The sequence below is a fragment of the Ahaetulla prasina genome, chromosome 1 (assembly GCF_028640845.1).
Source record: "Ahaetulla prasina isolate Xishuangbanna chromosome 1, ASM2864084v1, whole genome shotgun sequence".
Taxonomy (NCBI): Eukaryota; Metazoa; Chordata; class Lepidosauria; order Squamata; family Colubridae; genus Ahaetulla; species Ahaetulla prasina.
Window position 1 is genome coordinate 274,084,149 of NC_080539.1, and position 21,920 is coordinate 274,106,068.

At 40.1% G+C, this 21,920-nt stretch overlaps 1 long non-coding RNA gene across 1 annotated transcript; it reads left to right on the top strand.

Annotated features, from left to right (window-relative positions):
* Window positions 1-177: 177 nt before the first annotated feature.
* LOC131186435 (uncharacterized) lies at window positions 178-18,766 on the top strand. The gene is made up of 4 exons (XR_009152368.1): window positions 178-282; window positions 9,151-9,371; window positions 17,735-17,832; window positions 18,689-18,766. It is a non-coding gene; the product is annotated as an uncharacterized LOC131186435 (long non-coding RNA).
* Window positions 18,767-21,920: the final 3,154 nt, after the last annotated feature.

Consider the following 21,920-nt stretch of genomic DNA (forward strand, 5'->3'; position numbering starts at 1 on the left):
ACTACAGGATGATAAAAGAAAAATATAGTCATAGATAAACTATATCACTATGTCAGCTGTTAGGACAAATCAAATACATGAACAAAAGTGGATGTAGAAATAGACTTAATCTTATGTGGCTCAAACATCCATAAGATTGGTCAATAAAAGAGGTGGGTTTCAGAGGTTCTGACCAGTTCTGACAAAACTGGGCCTCCAGCATCTCCAGAAGATTGGCACAACTTAAGGCCAGCTCTATGTGGTTGCAAGAGTTGATACCGGGTTGACCTTTTCCAATAAACAGTAAGTATAGAAATTGAATCCCTCCAAGCTAACTATTATAGAAATGCATAATATTTCCTTGCCCCAGTGACAATAAGGTTGAGTAGGAGAAAGGGATGAAACAGCAAGCAGCTGAAGTCCAAGTTCTTCAGGAATAGGAAAGAGTCCACAGTCATAATAATGGAACTCTCTGATTAGTAGTTATAGAATTGAAGAACTCATTCCAATAATTATGCTTGGGACTTTACAGTTGGTGTAATACTCAGTGCAGCTGTCACATATAAGTATCATTAAATATATTGGGGGCATATTTCTGAGTAAATATGGAGTGCATTGCCCTATACATTCGATATAGTAATCAGCCATTTCATAGAGAATGGAAAATATTAGGCTGATTAACTCAAAAATACTTCCCTATGTGTTTAATGGGGATTAATCATCAGTAAGTGTGAATATGATTGCACTCTAGATGTTGAACTTCTTGAAGCAAGAAAAAAATTATATTTAATAATTCCTTTTGAATAGCAAACTCCTCTGAGTCATTTCCTTTACTCACAGTATCAGATCAATTTCTTTTTCATGGCTTGTCTCTGAATTTTCCACAGAAATCTAATCAGAATAATTACCAAAAGACCTTTAAATGTAATTTGAAGTAATTAAATGTTTACATATTCAGCAATGTGAAACATCTTTCATATTGTTGAGAAATTGCTTTGATATGCAGAATAGGCCATGAGAAATGCTAAACTAGAGGAAACAGAAGCTACAATTAAAGCTGTGGAAAGATATTAACAATCTCAGATATACTAATTAGAAAAAATTAAGGAATTTTTGTTGAAGACAAAAAATAATAATGCAAATTCATGCACAAATATATATATATATATACATACATACATACATATGTGTGTGTGTGTGTGTGCGTGTGTGTGTGTGTGTGTATATATATATATGTATAAAAATAAATAAATAATATAGATGTCATATAGAATATTTAGATAGATGTAGATGTACAGCACATGGGCATCAGCAAGGACATCTGACCAATAAATGCTCAGCTCCATTCAGTCACCCTGACTCTATCCCAAATGAAGGGACTACAGGATGATAAAAAGAAAAATATAGTCATAGATAAACTATATCACTATGTCAGCTGTTAGGACAAATCAAATACATGAACAAAAGTGGATGTAGAAATAGACTTAATCTTATGTGGCTCAAACATCCATAAGATTGGTCAATAAAAGAGGTGGGTTTCAGCAGGTTCTGACCAGTTCTGACAAACTGGTAGCGGAAATTTTGAGTAGTTTAGAGAGCTGGTAAATACCACTTCTGACTGGCCCCGCCCCCATCTATTCTCTCCTCCTGAGTCCCAGATGATCGAGAAGAAATGGGGATTTTGCAATAACCTTCCCTGGAGTGGGGAGGGAATTGAGATTGTACAGTATCCTTTCCCTGCCACGCCCACCAAGGCACACCCACAGAATCCGTAGTAAAAAAAATTGAAACCCACATGGAAAAAGTGATTCTGCTTCTTGAGAAAAAGATTCTGGCAAATTTAGACAAAACATTAAACAATAGAGATATATCACACTGCCACAAATGGTATGTATTATTAAGGCTCTGGTTTTTCTCTTAATGACAATTGGCTGTGCAAGCTGACTATCAGAATGGCTGAATGAAGTAAAGTTGGTGCCTCTGAATTGAGATGCTGAAGAAATGCAAGGAGAATAATTTAGACAGCAAGAACAAATTATAATTATATAAGTAAGCCTCGACTTACAACGGGTCATTTAGTAATGGTTCAAAGTTACACCAGCACTGAAAAAGTGACTTATGACCGTTTCTCACATTATGATCATTGCAGCATCCCCATAGTCACATGGTTTTACATGGCAATTGGTTCATACCTATGAGGATTGCAATGTCCCAGAATCATGTTCTTTCTGTGACCTTCTGACAAGCAAAGTCAATGGGAAACCAGATTCACTTAACAACCGTGTTACTAATTTAAGAACTACAGTGATTCACTTAGCAAACATGTCAAGGAAAGTTGTAAAATGGAGCAAAACTCACTTAACAAATTTCTCACATAGCAACATAAATTTAGGGCTCAATTGTGGTCGTAAGTTGAGGACTACCTGTGTAATTGATGAAATAATACTATGCAGCACATTATAAGCACTCATCATGAAGCTAAGATATATAATGTTGAAGCAAATGTCTTTGAAGAAGGCCTTTGTGCTTGGAAAAACTGAAAGCGAAACAGAACAAAAGCATAATATAAGGGGATTAAATTCTATCACTGATATCACAAGCATGAAATTACAAGAATTCAGAGAAGCAGTTACTGATAGCTAGTCCTGGTAATCATATGACCATGACTACCAGAAAGAGTCAGAAGTGACCAAAAGGCTAAACAATCAAAGAAAAATTAATCCTGCTTGAGGACATACAGTTAACATTGAACTATTTAGTCAAAACATAGTTTCGCTTGGCTTTGTATATGTGAGCACTACCAACTGATTCAGCTGAAGCGAAGTATATGTATAGCATCATGCCATTAAATCTCGTGGACTGGTTTGCCACTATCATTTCTGAAGTGCTAACCAAATGGAAGGTAAGAAGTTGAGACAGAATTAGTTTCAGATGTGACTCAGAAGTGGGGAAATAGATAACCCCAGGATTAAACTAACAGCTAAAATAAAGAGATGATTTCCTCATATATAAGATTTTTGCTCAGATATCTTTTCCTTCCAATATTTTTTCAAATAGAGAAACACCTTGGGCCAAGACGAATTATAAAATAATTACAGGTAATCTTGCAATTTCATACACTATTGTAGAAGTCATCTTCCAAAAACCAACTATCACCCATCAATGTTTAAAATAATTTAAAATAATTATACCAAATTACAGAGGGAAAGAAAAAAGGTTTGAAAGATGGGGAAAAAATTAAACTCTCCTAGTAAGCATTAATTGCAGTTGTTAAAATGAATATATTGTCTAAGACAATTCTTGTATTTCAAATTATAATATTTCTTTTTAACTTCTTTTTAATGTTTATATATTGAATTTTTACTTGGCTGTACACCGCCCTGAGTCCTCCGGGAGAAGGGCGGTATAAAAATCGAAATAAATAAATAAATAAAAATAAATAAATAAATAAATGGCATCAATTTCAATCCAAGAAGAAGAAGAAAACTTCCAAGATTGGGAAAGAACAGTTAATAAATTTATTTGGAAAGGGGGAAAACAGAGTAAAATAAAAAATGTTAAAAGGTTCAGAAGATAGAGGTGGACTTGCTCTTCCAGATTTTAAATTATATTATTGTGCAGGTTGTTTGACATGGATAATTGAATAGATAAAATCTCCAGATAGCAGAACGTCAATATTAGAAAGTGTCAACCTAAGTCTTCACAGGTATTTATGAGATAAGGATGCAAAAGAAGACAAAGACATGGAAGGACATGTTATAAGACAGAGCTTGATAAAAACATGGAATTCTACAAAAAATAATAATAATAAGTCTAGCAATCTCACCTTGAGCCTCACACTCAAATACTTTTTATTCTTTTATTATTTTATTCTGAAGATAATTATTACAATAACTGCATATGCGGATATAGTGAATCTAGGCTTCAGAAATAGATTAAAAACAGCACATGCATTACCAGGTGAAGGCCAAAATCTTTCACGGTTCATGTGTTTACAGTTTAGTGGAAGAATAAAAAGCAACTGTCAGGGCTCCAAGTGACACCCCAACGAAAGAAAACTCCAAGGCTAGAAGTTCCCCAAAGTTCAATTTTATTAGAGATGTCATATTGGCACATGTGGGAACACCTGAATCTGAAAGCTTCCATGTTTTCCCCACCCAAAAGAAAGTCCAAGTCCCTTTCCCTGCACCAGGGGTGGTATTCACTTACCTTCACTATCGGTTCGCAAATGTGAGGGCCTTCCGCGCAGGCGCAGAGCATCAAAAACATGGATAAATGGGACATGATTACGTCCCGGCAGGTGGGGAAGCCACCTGCAGCAGCCGCTACTGGTTCACTCAAACTGGATAGGACCAGCTGAATACCACCACTGCCCTGCACTCACATGTCCATCACATGGTCCAATCAATGCACCGTCCCAACTGGAGATGCCTCCCAGTCACGCCACTCCAGGTGCAGGCCAAAAGTCCTTGACTGTTGTGACCCAGGCCCAAGTAGGTAGTAATAAACTCAGTTCGTGAAAAAACAAACAAACTTTATTCGAACAGCTGGGAATTACTTTATTCCCAATGTCATTCAACTCAAAGTAAAACAAATGCCTCCCAACACAAATTCCTCAGTTATCCCGCAAACCTTACTCCAATTAGGCAAACTGCCATAGGCCCTTCCGGGCACACGTCCAGAACCCACAAAAACAAAGATGTAGACGAAGCAGAAGACGAAGCAAAAGACGAAGCAGAAGACAAAGCATTCGCTACAATGGTGTTTTCCGGCAAAGGCCAAACCTCTGTGCTGGTCTGCTTTAAGCTTTATGGGAGTTGTCCTCTCTGCTTGAGCTGCTCTTGCCTTCTGGCAGCTCTTCTCATGCGTGCATTAGGAACAGCTCCTCCTGTTCCTCTGCCTCACTACTATCAGTCTCTGAAAGCTCTGGAGTCCGCACCTCACTTCCCGATGGCCCTGGCCTCACCTCAGCCTCATCGCTGTCCGACTTCGTTGCCAGCTCTGCAGGCTGCTGACAGACCACAACATTGACTCTCAAAGAAAGGAATGTTATTATGGCTATATATCTCCACCGCTCCATGCAATCCCCCTCCCAGTTTCCACAGCACTAAATGTGGCAGCCCTGAAGATCCAAAGAAAACAATGGCTTCCAGGGCTGCCAGCGACTTCAAGAAAGAAAGAGGGTTTCTAAGACAAATGACAAATTTTAAAACAGTTGTACCGAACTAAGAGCACAATATGTGTGTGTGTGTGTGTGTGTGTGTGCGCGCGTGCATGTTTTATTAAAATATTACACTGTGAGCGGTAAACCACACAGTGCAATAATAGCTACTTTAATTTGTTAACTAAAAATAAGATTTATTGTGCAAAAAAACCACATGAGAATTAACTATTATACAGTATGTATGTGTATAGGTATTTGTGCATGTGTATTTGTATATTTATGTGTATGGGCATGCATATACATGCATACAGATATACAGATATACCTATACACACCGTCTTCCTAGCATTTTCCCCACAGGTACAAGGGCAGCTTTTTGGATCAACTGAATATTGATACATTCAATCTTTATACTCACTGATTATTTATACATTTCCTTGTGGGCCATGTCCTCTTTTCTCTAATAATAATAATAATAATATTTTAATTTGTATACCGCCCTTCTCCCGAAGGACTCAGGGCAGTGCACAGCAGAGTAAAATACAAAAAGTACACATACAATACTAAGAACAACCCTTAAAAAACTTATTCAATTGGCCACATTTAAATAAAATATCTCCCTATAAAATTTACAGAAATTTAAAACCCATAAAATCAATTTAAAATTTTAAAGATCAAGCCAGTCCAGCAAGACGGAATAAATAAGTTTTAAGTTCATGGCAAAAGGTCCTAAGGTCAGGTAATTGTCAAAGTCCAGGGGGAAGTTTGTTCCACAGGGTAGGAGCCCCCACAGAGAAGGCCCTCCCCTCCGCCAGTCAACACTGCTTGGCTGACGGCACCTTAAGAAGTCCCTCTCTGTGAGAACGCACCAGTCGCTGGGAGATAGACGATGGCAGTAGACGGTCCCGTAGGTATCCCGGTCCTAAGCCATGGAGCGCTTTAAAGGTAGTAACCAACACCTTGAAGCGCACCCGGAAGACAACAGGCAGCCAGTGCAGTCTGCGCAGGATAGGTGTTACATGGGAGCTCCGAACTGCTCCCTCAATAACCCACGCAGCCGCATTCTGGACTAACTGGAGTCTCCGGGTGCTCTCCAAGGGGAGCCCCATGTAGAGAGCATTGCAATAGTCCAAGCAAGAGGTAACGAGAGCATGAGTGACCGTGCATAGGGCATCCCGGTCCAGGAAGGGACGCAACTGGTGGATCAGGCGAACCTGATAAAAAGCTCTCCTGGAGACGGTCATCAAATGGTCTTTGAAAGACAACTGCCCATCCAGGAGCACGCCCAAGTTGCGCACCCTTTCCATCGGGGCCAATGACTCGCCCCCAACAGACAGCCGCAACTGCAGCTGACTGTACTGGGGTGCCGGCATCCACAGCCACTCCGTCTTGGAGGGATTAAGCTTGAGCCTGTTCCTCCCCATCCAGACCCGTACGGCTTCCAAGCACCAGGACAGTACTTCGATAGCTTTGTTGGGGTGGCCTGGGGTGGAAAAGTACAGCTGCGTGTCATCAGTGTATAGTTGGAATCTCACCCCAAAACCACTGATGATCTCACCCAGCAGCTTCATATAGATGTTGAACAGGAGAGGTGAGAGAATCGATCCCTGCGGCACCCCACACATGAGGCGCCTCGGAGTCGATCTCTGCCCCCCTGTCAATACCGTCTGGGTCCGGTCAGAGAGGTAGGAGGAGAACCACCGATAAACGGTGCCTCCCACTCCCAAACCCTCCAACTGGCGCAGCAGGATACCATGGTTGATGGTATCGAAAGCCGCTGAGAGGTCTAATAGGACCAGGGCAGAGGAATAACCCTTATCCCTGGCCCTCCAGAGATCATCCACCAACGCGACCAAAGCCGTCCGTACTGTATCCGGGCCGAAAGCCGGACTGGAACGGGTAGCTGATATGCCACTGCACTCTCTACAACCTTCGCCATAAAGCGAAGGTTGGAGACTGGACGATAATTTCCTAAAACAGCTGGGTCCAGGGAAGGCTTCTTGAGGAGAGGTCTCACCACCGCCTCTTTCAAGGCAGCGGGAAAGACCCCCTCCCGCAAAGAAGCATTTGTAATCCCCCGGAGCCAGCCTCGTGTCACCTCCTGCGTGGCCAGCACCAACCAGGAGGGGCACGGGTCCAGTAAACATATGGTGGCATTCAGCCTTCCCAGCAACCTGTCCATGTCCTTGGGAGTCACAGGGTCAAAACTATCCTAAACGGTCTCAACAAGACGGGTCTCGAAACTCTCGCCTGGATCTACCCAATTTTGATCCAATCCGTCCCGAAGCTGAACGATTTTATCATATAGATAACCGTTAAACTCCTCGGCACGCCCTTGTAAGGGGTCCTCCCGCCCCTCCTGTTGAAGGAGAGAGTGGGTCACCCGAAACAGGGCAGCCGGGCGGTTATCTGCCGACGCAATGAGGGAGGAAACGTAGGAATGCTTCACATCCCTCAATGCCACTAGGTAGGTCCTACTGTAGGATCTAACTAGTGTCCGGTCAGACTCAGAACGGCTGGATCTCCAGGCACTCTCTAGGCATCTTCTCCGGCGTTTCATCTCCCTCAGCTCTTCGGAAAACCAAGGAGCTGGTTGAGACCGACGCCGGGTCAGAAGCTGCAAAGGCACGACATGGTCCAAAGCTCCAGCCGCGGTCTGTTCCCAGGCCACGACTAGCTCTTCAGTCGTGCCATGGGCCAGATTCTCGGGAAATGGCCCAAGCTCTGTCAGGAACCTCTCTGAGTACATCAGGCGCCTGGGATGGAACCAACATATTGGTTCCGTCTCCCTGCAGTGGTGGGTAGCGGTCTGAAAGTCCAGACGAAGGAGAAAATGATCTGACCATGACAAAGGTTCAACAACTAAATCATTTAAAATCAGATCATTCAGCCACTGACCAGAGATAAAAATCAAGTCTAGGGTGCCTCCCCCGATGTGGGTAGGGCCATCAACTAATTGAGTCAGGTCCATGGCCGTCATGGAAGCCATGAACTCCTGAGCAGTCGAGGATGCCGCGCCAGTTGATGGCAGATTGAAATCCCCCATGACCAACAGTCTGGGGGTTTCAACTGCCAACCTAGCCAGCAACTCCAACAGCTCAGGCAGGGCTGTTGTCACGCAGCAAGGAGCCAGGTACGTAATCAACAAGCCCACATGAGTCCTACGACCCCACTTCACATAGAGGGATTCACACCCAGCTATCTGAGGCACAGTGGTCTCCCTCGGTTCCAGACTCTCCTTAATAATAACCGCCACCCCGCCACCCCTACTCTGATAACATATTGTGGAATTGTAGAAGCGTTATAATTTTATATCCTCACAGAGGCCATGCTTGCCACCTGCCTGCCAGCCAGCCTTCCTTCCTTCCTTAATAGAAGAATATATTGTTATTTTGATATAATTTTTTGAAGAGTGTTTTTTAAGACCTGGCAAATTAGTTTTTGTGTTAACATTTTTTTTATATCAGATTGTTCAGACGCAGACTGAGCCATGATTTAAAGTCTAGAGAATTATTGTGTAGGGGACACTTTATGTCCAGGAACGTAGCCCACTGAACAAAGCATAGATAGAGGGGAAAATTGCCTGGGAATGAAGATAGAAAGGGGACGTGTTTTTGTTCAGTATGTTACTCTGAATCCCTACGAGAAAAGATTAGTTATCTAGGTAACTGAAAATTTAAAAATTGTTCTAGCAAACTGACCTTTTGCTGTCTAATAAACCAAAGGACATGATATCTTAGCATCAGCAGTTTTCTTGGCATCTACACAGCTGACTCCATATTTGCTGTTGTTGAAATCCAACACTGGCTTCTTGAGTGCATCCTCGGAAAATTTAGTTATCTGAATTACCAGAAATTTCACTCTTATTTTATAAAACGGATTCCGTGTTTCTTACACTTCCTGCCTGTAAGTAGACAGATTGATGAGAGAAAGAGAGAGAGAGAGAGAGAGAGAGAGAGAGAGAACTTAGAAAAATTCTAATCAATTTTTTTCTGTCTCAATTTTAGGTTAAATCATCAACATATTAGCATATTTACTGACACTTTTCATTGGACCATTGGACCAATATGAGCCATGATGTCAAATGAACTAGAACTGAACTCTTCTTTTATTTTGACATTTTTCTTTTTACTTTTGTAGTCTGATTTCTTGTAAAAGAACACAGCCACTCATTTTCCAGCATTTTGCAAGTCCCTGCTTTTGTACATTTCTAAAGCCATTATTGGAAGTATGCTTGTTAATGGACTTATGTATGCATGCATGTATGTGTGTTCTACAAAACCAGGAAATGCCTGTGGCTATTAAAATTGAAGAAGTGCTTAATCCCTTTCTAATATTAGGAGTGAGCGAAATTTGTCTCCTCCTTGTAAACAAATAAGTAGCAAAAACGTATTGACAAAAGGCAAGAATATTGGTTTATTTTTGTGCCAGTTTAGCTATCACCTGTTTATCTTTGCACGTCTCAATTTCTTTCAGCTTCATAGCCCTGGTTTTTATTTTTCCCCTCAGCATAGCCATCTTCAGCTATGTAATTAAAACAGTCCCTCAACCATAATGATTCATTTCATAATAGACTATGTTTACACATCATGGGGGTTAGAAACATGTTTAAGATTTGAGTCTAAATTGAAGTTTGGAACTCTCAGTTGGCATATTTTTTTTAACTGTTAGGCTCTTCTAATTAGAGTCCAGACCTTTAATACACTTTCCCAGATAACTCTATCCAGTTGGATATTTTGATTTCTTCCCAATAAATTATTTTGATGCCATAAATCTGCTACTAGGCTACTGTTTGATACAGTGGACTCCGCAGAGCTGTTTGGGAAATATTTGTGAAACTTACTGAATGCAATATATAAATATATGCAGCAGCTTGCTGCCCATGTCTTATTGAAGACTAATGTCATACTTTATTTTTATTTTTAAAAAACCTGTTTGCCATGTGTTTGAAAGGAAAGTAAGATTACTTACAATGGCAAAGAAATGAATAATGGAGGAGGAAGCTTCCTGGTTCTGTCTGCCAAATATATAATAGCGGAGATCTTTGTATAAATTCCTCAATAGTTAAGGTTTTATTTTTAAAGAAAGAAAGAAAGATGCATAATAGAAATTGAAAAGCTAAGAGCTGCTTATTAACTGCCAACTTGCTCTTCAGTGGATCAGGAGAAAACAGAAGTGCATCTTCAGGGATCTACAATTAAAATACGTGCCTGATATAGCCAAAGAGCAAAAGAAAAGAAGGAGGCTGCTTTGGAGATGTCCCAGAACAATAGAAAGTGACTCATTTGTTGAACACACAGTGGAATAGTAACCAAAAGAAGTTGCGGCATTGTGGACCCAGGCTGAGAATAAAATGGCTCCATGTCCAGGAAGAGCAGGCTTAGGGACAACTGCCCTCCTAGGGTAAATGTGCAGTCCCTCTTACCTGGAATGGGGGGCAGCGTTTTCAAGCAACACACCCATATGGGTCTATGACAATTCACCACAACCAACTCACCACTGGACAACTAGCCATGGCCCACTCGCCACAGGACAACTTGCTGAGGGACAAGAGTTACACTAATATCAAAGAAATGCTGGAACAGAACCATTAAAGAAAGGAGGCCAAAGGAGAGACAAAATGAAATGTTGAATGACAAAAATTAAAATAGTTTTTTTTAAATTTATTTTAAATAATTAAACTGAATTGTTAAAATTATCCCACAGCAAGTTGTTCCTGGGCGACTTGGCTGTGGTGAGTTGTTCCGCGATGAGTTGGTGGTGAGTTGGCCACAACAAGTTGGCTGCAGCAAGCTGGCTATGGCGAGTTATCCAATTCTGCACTTATATGCTGCAATGGATGTGTTTTCCATGATGCGCCTTCTCAGAATATGCCATACAGGGGATGGAGTGTGCATCGTTGCACATCCAGCAATGCATTGGACTGATGCAGTCCAACTATCTGACTCCTGTGTGCCCACCTTCCTTCCCCAGCCTGGCTCCTGCTCTTTGTCTCCGCTCCTTACTTCTATTGTGATGCTGGCTGAGGGTTATTTGTTGACACCAGCAGCTTTATTTTATCTTCCTTTCCATTCATTATACAATTGTGATTGGCCGGCCCTGCAAACAACTCAGAAATCCAGCCAATCAAAGCAGCTGCCAGATTCCAGTATATACCGTTGCTGATTTCCCCTTTCTCCTTCTGTTGCCCTTCTGCCATTTCTTACAACTTAGTCTTCCTTTGAGATGAGAAGGGCTGCATAAGTTTGAGGTTCTGGCTTCAGATGGAGGTGCAAGATTATTTAATGTGCAGTAGCAAAGGCTGAAAGGATACTGATCCAGAGCAGTCCAAGTAGAGGCTCAGCAGGTATTCTGTTCATGGAAATGGTACAAGAGTTATTGCATTGCTGTAATTAACACACTTTAGCCCATTTATTCCAGTACTTTTAATGGAGTTTGCTGCTTTTTATCTACTACGTAGGACTGAAGCCAACATAATTCTGCTTCTTAAAGACTGATCATATTTTAAAGCCATTTATATTTTGCTTATTAACAACTGCTCTGTTAGATCTAGCTAGAATATACAACTCTCCCTTTCAAAAACAAGAGGAAAATATCAAACTAGCATTAGCTAAAATAAGATAAAAAAATAAAATAAAATAAAATAACTCAACCTCCTTACAGGTTTGCTGTTGTGGGCCACCCACAGTGACAGCATAAAAACTTAGAAAATAGTTTTCACTACCTTGAATTATTACAAAGAATAATAAAGGTGGGATAAAAACCAGATAAATAAATAAAATATGGTTGTATCCCTATGGTCCTGCTGAAGCTTTGTGTTTCTTAAGGTTCTCATGGCAGAGATATTCTTTTTTCTGAGTTAAAAATAAAGACATTGTTAACGGCAATGTTTTGGAAAATGAAAGTGGACCAATCAGGGCAGTTCTACGCTTTGCCAGGCTTCTTGAAAATTGTAAAGTCATTTCAGTGTGAGAATTGAGCACCATAGTATATCATAAGAACCTGTTACTTTCCTCAGGATAATGAAAGCAGGGTGACAGCATGGTGGTGAAAGCTCCACCCCTTTTAGGAAGATGTCACAATGGATGTAAAAGAAAGGTAACATTTTGGTGCTACTTTGGCCTATCTGACTCCCTCCATGCCCTTTGCCAATGCTGATAATGATATGTAAGCTCTATAATTTTTCCATTGCTTTTAATAGCATTTTAAAGGATTTAACTGTCCTAATTAAAAATAAATTATTTGGCTGTTCAGAATATCTAATTTTGAAATGAACTCTAAAATAAACAGTTGAACAATTCCTGAAGGCGTATCTTGCATACTTAGCAATGCATTGACTTATCCTTCCATCTCCCAAAATAAAGACAAAGTTTCTTCTCTGCTTCATTGAACTAGAGGTTAAAGTATTGCTGAAAACAATTGGTGGAAAAAACATGAAACCCCGAATAAAATTGAATCTGTCTTTTCAGATTTGGCATGAGATTTTTCTATTCAAGACAAGCTCCCATTTACTACTGCTGTTCACATATAGGAAGAAACAGCCAAATTATTTTTTTTCTGGTTTTTTTTTTGGTTAATTCAAAGATGAAGTGTCCATTCCATATAACAAAAAGCTTCAATTTCAAACTGAGTATGGATTTTTTTTGTTATTAAGCTTGTGAGAAGCCAATATTTTTAAAAGAAAAAACTCAGTAACGGTGGAATAATCTAAATATCCTGTTAAAGTCAGCTACATGGCTACTGTTGTAATTAGCAGGACCTGCAGTTGGAAAGAAGAAAAATAAATCCTGCAATAAACTATAAGTAACCAAGTAGCCATGAAGTAATAATGCAAAAGTGATAGCAAGCAGAACATCAAGTTACCTTTAAAAGCACGGACTAGATTTGCTGTGTTTTTAACTCATTTTGTTTTTTATAGACAACTGATTGGATGTCTATGGAAGGAGACATGCAAAGTAAGAAGACAGCATTTCACAGCAGCTAATGAGCTATCATTAATAGCAAGATCCTTCATGAATGTGTCTAATCCCTTCCTCAGCTGGGTGGTCAATGTCAGAACCTGATGAAGCAAAGGGGGGGGGGTCAAACTGGTGGCCTGTGGGATGGATGTGTCACGTGCAGGCCACGCCCACCCCAGCTCTGCAAAGGGAAAAAACATGGTGATACATCACGTGACGACAACGTGACGCCGCGAGTTGGACACCCGTGCTCTAGATTGTGTAAACGCTCTGTGTTATTTTTTGTTTCTCCTGGACCTGTGATCTCTTAACTTGATTACGGGGCCCCAGATTCTAAGATTATGTGGAAGGGAGAAAAATCCATCTCACCAATTTTTTCACACCCTGCAATGTCTTAGTATATCTTTTTTTATATATAGAAAACTCTGCTTACCTCAAAGTATTAGGGCTCTGCACACTGAATGCATTCACAAGCTTAAATGTTAATTGGGGAGGGGGGGCAGAAGGAGACATTACAAACTTTCCAAACAATAATGCAAATGACAGAGGCTTTATGCCTCTCCATCCTTCTAGTCAGCATCTCATCTAACTTTGCGGTGACTGGTTTATGTTTTTAACTGCCAAACAAAAATACAGTCATTTAAGTAGCTCACCCTTCACAGAACTAAATAATGTTGTGTCTTTCCCTAGCTTCTTTTCACAAATATTTCTGCAAAGGGTTCCATGTTATGTCTGCTTCTATCATCTATTTTATATCCAAACTATCCAAACTATTTGGGTTTCAGTAACCTGCAGAGCCATGATTGATGTAAGCACATTCAGAGAATGCAATAAATCTGACCACAAAATAACTGGGTATGTTGTAAACCATATTATCTCCTTTCTGGCTGATCCATTTTGATTGTCCTTCTTTTTTTTTAAGTTCTACAGTATATTTCTCTTTGCTTTGCTATGCCAAATGTTACTGTTTTGATTAGATGTAGCTTTACCTTGTTTTGAATACCTGAAGAAACATCTAGCCCTCAAGAACCATTTCCCTTGGCATTTGTTGTGTTTGCTTATGTAAATAGACCTCAGTGGAAATGTAAAGTTTCTGATTTGCTGCTGCTTTGGAATGCATTTGTGATCAATGACCTACACAAATTTTTCGATCATTAGTATTGTGTGAGATATATGGAGCCCTTGGGGATAATTCAGCAAACGAACGGTGGTTAAAAGGCTTTATAAATCAGCCATTTTTGGCCTTGTAATCATAACTATGGAATATATCAGGACTGAAATCCAGCAGGTTCTAAAAGGGGCTAGAGAACCTGTAGCGTAAATTTTGAGTAGTTCGGAGAACTGGCAAATACCACCTCTGGCTGGCCCCAGAGTGGGGTGGGAATGGAGATTTTGCATTATCCTTCCCCTGCCACGCCCACCAAGCCACGCCCACAGAACCGGTAGGGGAAAAAATTTGGATTTCACCCCTGAAATAAACTCACGCACTTACTCCTTGTACTTCTTTAATTCAGGTAGATTTTTTTTTTGAATGGTGTAGGTATTTTTGAGAGCAATGTTTTAATTTTTAAAAAAGGCACTGAGAGACTTGAAGATAGGTTCTTTGAGTTAGCGTCTGACTCAGTCATACCAAGGTCAAGTGATTGTAGATGTTTGGGCTACCCAGATCTGGGTTACTCCACCTCTGACCTTGGATGCAGTAGCGCTTTCCCCTTCAAGGTCTGTAGGGGTCTTTCCGGATCATATCTCCTGCTTGAAGAACAGGGGTCAGCTGTGGGCAGGAAGGCTTTTGCACAACTCCATCTGGTAACCAATTGCACTGAGTCCTAAATTAGGATGCCCTTCAAACCCTTCATGCTCTTGTCATTTCATGGCTTGACTGCTACAATGCACTCCAGATTAGGCTGCCATTGAAGACAATCCAAAAGCTTCAACGAGCCCATAATGTAGAGTGTCAGCAATGATGTAACATGTAATGCTTCTGGTTTGCAAGCTCCAGGTAAGATTCAAGTTGCTGGTTATTCACTATAAAGCTCTACATATCATAGAGCTTGGGTACTTGAAGGACTACCTGTCTCCCATAGTATCTGCCAGCCTAATTCAATCCTGCAAGGTTGGTGTGCTCCAGGTTTCATCAATTAAACAATGTAATCTATAGGAACCCCCTCAGAAATGCAATGTCTCTGTACCAGTACCTGCTTTCTGGAGTGATCTCCTCCCAATATCTGGATTACCCAAAAATTCTGCTTTTATTAAGAACAGCTGTGAAGATCTAGCTCTTCACCTACACCTTTGGTGAGGATGAGTGAGAGTTCTCATTTCATTGCATCTGGTCTGCCTTTCTCTTCTGCCTTTTATTGATTTCATTATAATTTCTTTGTTTGATTGTACCGAGCTGCCCAGATTCAGGCAGTCTAATAAATTATTATTGACTCCTAGCTACTGCCTGAATTAATCCCTGAAGTGTTCTTGGCAAGATTTCAGAAATGGTTTGCCATTGCTGTCTTCTTCCTAGGGCTGTGAGAGAGTGATTGGCCTGAAGTCATACAGCTGGCTTTCTTCCTAAAGCTTGGTAGAACTCATGGGTTTTTTTTGGTTTCTAGCCTGGCATCTCAACCATTACACTAAGGCACTTTTTGCTGACAGAAAAACAAGAATCTCTGGCCTTTCCTAATGATGAGACTTAAAACCAGTGGTGGGTTTCAAATTTTTTTACTACTGGTTCTGTGGGTGTGGCTTGGTGGGTGTGGCTTGGTAGGCATGGCAGGGGAAGGATACTGTAAAATCTCCATTCCCACCCCACTCCAGCAGAAGGATACTCTAAAATCCCCATTTCCTACCAATCAGCTGGAACTAGAGAGGCATAGATGGGGGCAGGGCCAGTCAGAATTTTTACTACCAGTTCTCTGAACTACTCAAAATTTCTGCTACCGGTTCTCCAGAACTGGTCAGAACCTGCTGAAACCCATCTCTGCTTAAAACATATTCACAATGGGAAAAAAAATTCTGAAATTCACCGTATCTTCAGAAGGAATATCAAAGTGTAGAAGGACTGGGAATGCAGTAGCAGAAATCCAGGCACCATACATGATGCAAAGAGCTCTTTCATTTATTATGTCACAAAACCCAACTCTGCTTCTCTTTTCACAGCATGTTACTAGAATGCCGGTAATATATATCATGGGAGATTCCTACAGGTCAATTATTCAGAGATTTGTTTGGGCAGTTTACCCTCTCCTTCAAACATTTCTCAAGGTTGCCATTCCCCTGAACTAATTTGCTGTCTCAACTTCACTTTGCATCACAGCTGAAAAGTAAAAAAAGAGGTTAGCCGTGATACATTTACAAAATCTCCTCTATTCAGAACAGAGATTGCTTGCGGAAGGAGCATTTACATCACGAAAATAGCAAAAGGGAAGAAGTCTTTATTATTATGAGCCACCCCATTTGTATCACCTTTGATTTGAAGCATTCTGAATCACATCTGGAAACACACCAGCAACCAATACAAGATGCATGGCAGAAGGGCCACATGGCCCTTCTATCAAAGCAGGCACATAAGTACCTACATGGCTGCATTCTGGCTTAGTTGCAGCCTCTTGAGTGAGTTGAGTAGGCAGTCCTTATAGAATCCATTGTGAATTGAATCTGGCCAAAAGTCCTTCAAGTGACAGTTGCTACCTGCTTCTTCAAGCAGAAGCTGAAAATCTGAAAGACCCCCAAATTGCACACCAGTTCTGGCTGGAGACGTTCCACGCCATCCAAAATTAAAGATGTCAAATCCTTGATACTGAAGGAACCAAGAACTAGACTACTGTTTGCATTGTCAGGGTCTAAGCTTGTTCCTTCCTGTATAGATTTCTGCAGTTTCTAGTCACTAGGACATGATCTAGATATCATAAGTTGATTGGTTCCAGGTTGACATATATAACTGAGTATTATTGATATACTGATGACATTGGACCCTATGTTGGTAGAGGACCTCACTCAGAGATTTCAGGAAGATGCTCAATAGGAGAGGCAAAAGTGCTGAGCCTTGAGGCACCCTGCAGATGGAGCACCAAAGTGTACCTCCCTCACCACCCCTTCCATTCTGTTTGGAGTAGCCTGAGAGGAGGAGGAGAATCTCTGCAACATCATGTTTCCCTCTCTCCAGAAATAATCCAGAAGAATAGTATTATGGATGGTATTGAAAGTCATTGAGAAGTCATGCTACTGATATATGAGGCATCCTAAGGAGACAATGCTTTTATTAGAGACAAAGCTAATGTTAAAACATTGTGGAACGAGATTTGTACCAGAAAGAGTGTGAATGAGCAGGAAGAACTGGTTTGGATTGCTGGTGGTGCAAGAAAAAAGTAAAGAGCTGGAGAAAAAAAGTTGAAAGAAGAGGACTTGGTACAAAGAAGAACAAAAGAAAAAGCTCCAAAGAAACTGAGGTGGCCTCCATAGGTTTATGTTGCTTTCAACATTTTGACAATAGCAGCAACACACCATTGCATGACCAAGTCCCTCCCTTTGGGGCATGTGTGCAATGTTGTGACACATGTAGAAAATGGCTGGGCTTGGGTCATAATGTCACAACGTTGTTTGCATTACTCTTTCTTGTTTCCTTTATGGATGATGTTGGAAGCATCCAATAGAAGAGAAGATTGACTGTCTTTAGAAGAAGCCAAAGAACTCTACAGCAACACTGCAGTGAAGAGAAGAGCATTTGGGGAAAGTATATGGGTCAGTAAAGACAGAGGAGATTCATCTAGAGGGCAGGGCCACATATGGCAATAGTAGTGGCTTCAGTGTAACAATGTCAAAGGTTTCCAACAGAAAGGAACCAGTGCTGGAATCATCAAGAACAGAAAACAGAAATGAGTTCAGTGCAGTCTCAGACCAAGGATAGCTATACTAATAAAGACCCAGATGGATAGTTCCTGAAAAAGTTTGAGAGGTGCCAGAATCCTGGAAGTCAGAAGGCATTGGGAAACCATGTAGAAATGGGCATAGCTTAAATCATCAAAGTTTCTTTTAGATTTGTATGTTTTTGTTAAAAGGTGTGAACAACTGGAAAGATGTTTTCTTTCATGGTCAGAAATTTGACCAAACCATTTCAGGTCAGTTGTAGTGCAGCTGAACTGAAGCCTTGAACATTTTAATTGTTTCAAGGTTCAACAACATACGGAAAAGTACAGTGCATGAGAAAGTTGGCGCACAGATCATTTTCCCATTTTTTATAGTTATGAAAGTATATTTATATGTTCAGAGTTTAACAGAAATTTGGATTGATTAAGGAAGTTTTGGCCTTTTTCACACTCCACTTGTCAGAAAAATTAATACAATCCTCATTAGGTCACATAGAGATTGTTACATCTCTGGCTTAAAAAGTTGACAGATAAATCAGGTTCTAAAACTAATTAATTGTTAAGATTTCTGTAAGCTTATTTCATTCCCTTTCAATCAATCTGTGAGACCTGGAAGTCATCTTTTACAATTGGGCCTACAGGCCTGCCACATTTTCCTACTGTTGGAAAATGGGAGGGGGGATTGTATAGAGCATAGGTGATATATAGTCAAAATAACATTCTCTTCTCAGAGTCAAGGCCACAGTGCCCTGCAACTGCCATGAGGGGACCGAGATGTATCTTCAGTTTTGGATGGTGACTGATTGGATCATGTGATGGACATATGGGTGCAGGGGAAAGGACTTGAACTTTCTTTTGGGTGAGGAAAACCTGGAAGCTTTCAGATTTGGGTTTTCCCAGATGTGCCAATATGACATCTTCAATAAAATGGAACTTTGAGGAAATTCAAGCCTCGGAGTCTTCTTTCGTTGGTGGTGTTACTTGGAACCCTGATACAATCTTGCTAAAAGAAAACTCTAGGAAAAAATTAATTTTCAGATAAACTTGGTTGTCAAGATCTTGAAAGCAGGCTAATAGAGCTCTAATGCTGTTTTAGCCCTTTGAGGTAATCCAGACAAGAAGCACATCTATGAGTACTAACTCTGTCCTTATTGCAAAGTTACATTAACAGAATATTGCAAGATTGAAAGTATTTCTCCTGTCCTCTCCTTTTACTCTCTAGAAAACTCATTTCTGTAATGCTTCCCGTATTCCCTTCTCTCTTTCTATGGACTGAGATATCTTTTACACACACCAGTGGTCCAGTCTGTGTCTCTTCCTTCCTGTGTCTCCCAAGGTCATTCCCACATATCAATACAGATCCAGACATTGGCTCTGCCTTCAGCAACTATCCATCTTCTATTCCATTACCCACTCTTCAACGAATACACTCTACAAAACCTCTTAGGCTTACTGCATGCATCACTATTAAAGGACATCCTAAACCAAATATATCATCTGTAGCCTTTCAGAAGTTGTTGAAGTCCACATGAACCAGTGAGGTAGAAAGGGGATGCTTAGAAAAGTTGTTTTGCCATGTCTCAGGATCAGAGAAATTCAGCACTGCCAGACTTTTCTTCCATAGCAGGCTATGAATCTTTTTGATTCTTATCCAGAGACAGTACAAGTGTGGGCAATATAATTTGTGATTGCTGTTCCAAATAATTCAGGTAGAAGGGATTGCTTTATTTTCTCCTCCAAATCATCCTTTTTAATATTGGGACTGGGCTGGAAGACAGTGATTTACCTCAAGCCAGTAAGTGACCTTTTATGGCTGAGTGGAAGCCTGGAATCAAGTCTACTCAATCTGTATCCAGCCTCAATCCACTAGATGGCATGACTTTGGAAAAGAATGACAGATTTAATGCCAACTCATGCAGCTAGGATAGCTTCAGTTGCTTAAATTTCTTTACATTTCTTTGAGTTCAACTGGAATATTCCAACCCACACATGCTAAAAAGTCTTCTCTGGTGTGTCTGCTACAGAAGACAGGAGGAATCAAGAAGCACATAACAGAAGTGTCTGTTTGAAAGGGAGAACTCAATTTATGTCATCAATCATTCACAGAGCTGCTCCAGCTGAATTGGTTCCTTTTCTCATGCCATAAAAAACAGTCTGTCCTGTCACAGACTGGCACAGAGACACCTTTTATGATTAAGTTATTTTTAATATTTCAAAACATACCAACTAAAGGTCACAAAATAAATTAGCAAACGCCCAAGTCCTCCAAAAGCTTATTCACTGTTTCTGACTGACTGGATTGGGCCTCCCACCAGGTCCTCACAGGTGACAAACCCTTCTTTTGTTTTTTATGTCACATTCTGTTAACGCTCATCAGTTCAGATCTAATGTTGCTCCATCTTTAAGCTTGAGTCTTATTTTTTCACCCTGACTCCATGCCAGATCTTACGAATTATACTAACATTGAGTTTTCCTTCTATCATGTTTTCTCTATGGCATTTATGGGCAACAGACAATGTCTCTGATAGAGCCATTATTCTAATAGAAAGTCAGAAAGGTATATTCTATATACTATATACTATATATATGCACATATTTAGGCACTAATTTCCAAACAGAGATGAGACCCAGTCATAAAGCATTAAACTCTGGCTCATCAATAACCAGAGGATTTCTGGCACCATTTAGTTCAGTGACATAACACTAGCATAACAACTGGGTTTTGGATTTTACATCTAGCTCTTTTTTTATGTTATTGTTTTTGTCCAAATGCAATGGAACATTTAAAACTTTCTTAGGAAAATCCCTTTGCTTTCATGATACTTCACGTTAGCTCTAATGCTGAGATAGCAATACTCATGGGTATTTTATCTCAAAACAAATAAACTGAACTGGGAAATCCATAGATAATCATGGGAGATAGTGTGCCATTCACAAAATGCAAGGTGGGCCAAATGTTTCACATTTGGATTATTTATTTTATTATTCTTCCTCCAAAGAGGTGATCAGTATTCACCACCATAGTAGACACAGCTGGAAGCTGCTTGGACTTTATTTATTATTTTAATTGCAGGCTAAATGTTCTTTCAGTAGAACATCATAACAAGTGTTTAATGAGTATTTTGTTTCAGCTGATGGAACAGATTTTTACGCTAGACATGGATAAATGGATGATTGATATAGTAAACTGGTGACTAAGTTTCTGTTTTTGTGCATGGGCAAAATAGAAGTTACGAATGTCATATAGAAATACTTTCACTGGTTGTTTTTTTTATTGGAAAATGGTATTGGTTTCTTGATCAACCTAACTTATGAACAACTAATGAATTTAATGTCATCATGAACATAGTTGAACATTTAGTATAGTTAAAATGACTTGGGGGGAAAAACACAATCATTTTCTGTCTGTTTTGAGAATTTTTTGAAACATGCTTTCAAAACGAAGGCACAATTCCACAATTTCTGGAACGTACCACTTCAAAGGCAAAAGTCGAATGCTTGAATGCTCCAAGCAAGTACTCTGCATTTACTTGCAAAATTAGCATGTCAGAGAGGAGGAGGATTTTCTGGTTTTATTTGCATGTAGAAGAACATTGCAATGTGGTCTTGCCATCTGAACTGGAAGAGTTCAAAAATGTGTTTATTATATGCTCGTTCTGTGTCTTTAAACTGATTGAAGGGGTTCCCTTACTCACATGAATGACAACTCTACCTTAATATTTAAGGAATATTTAATTTAATATTTAATTTAATGAATAAATTAAATAATGAATGATAGTCCTGTGAGAAGGGGAAAAAAACAAGTCATCAGCCTTTTTTTTTCTGCATTAGCAAATCCTGAATGCTAGTTTTCCAGAAAGCAGGCCTGTCTCTGTATATTGTTCACTATCTCCATGGAATTCTCTTGTAATAAAATGGCAGAACCCTCACTCACCATGGAGTCTTCCTTAGTAACAGTTCAGA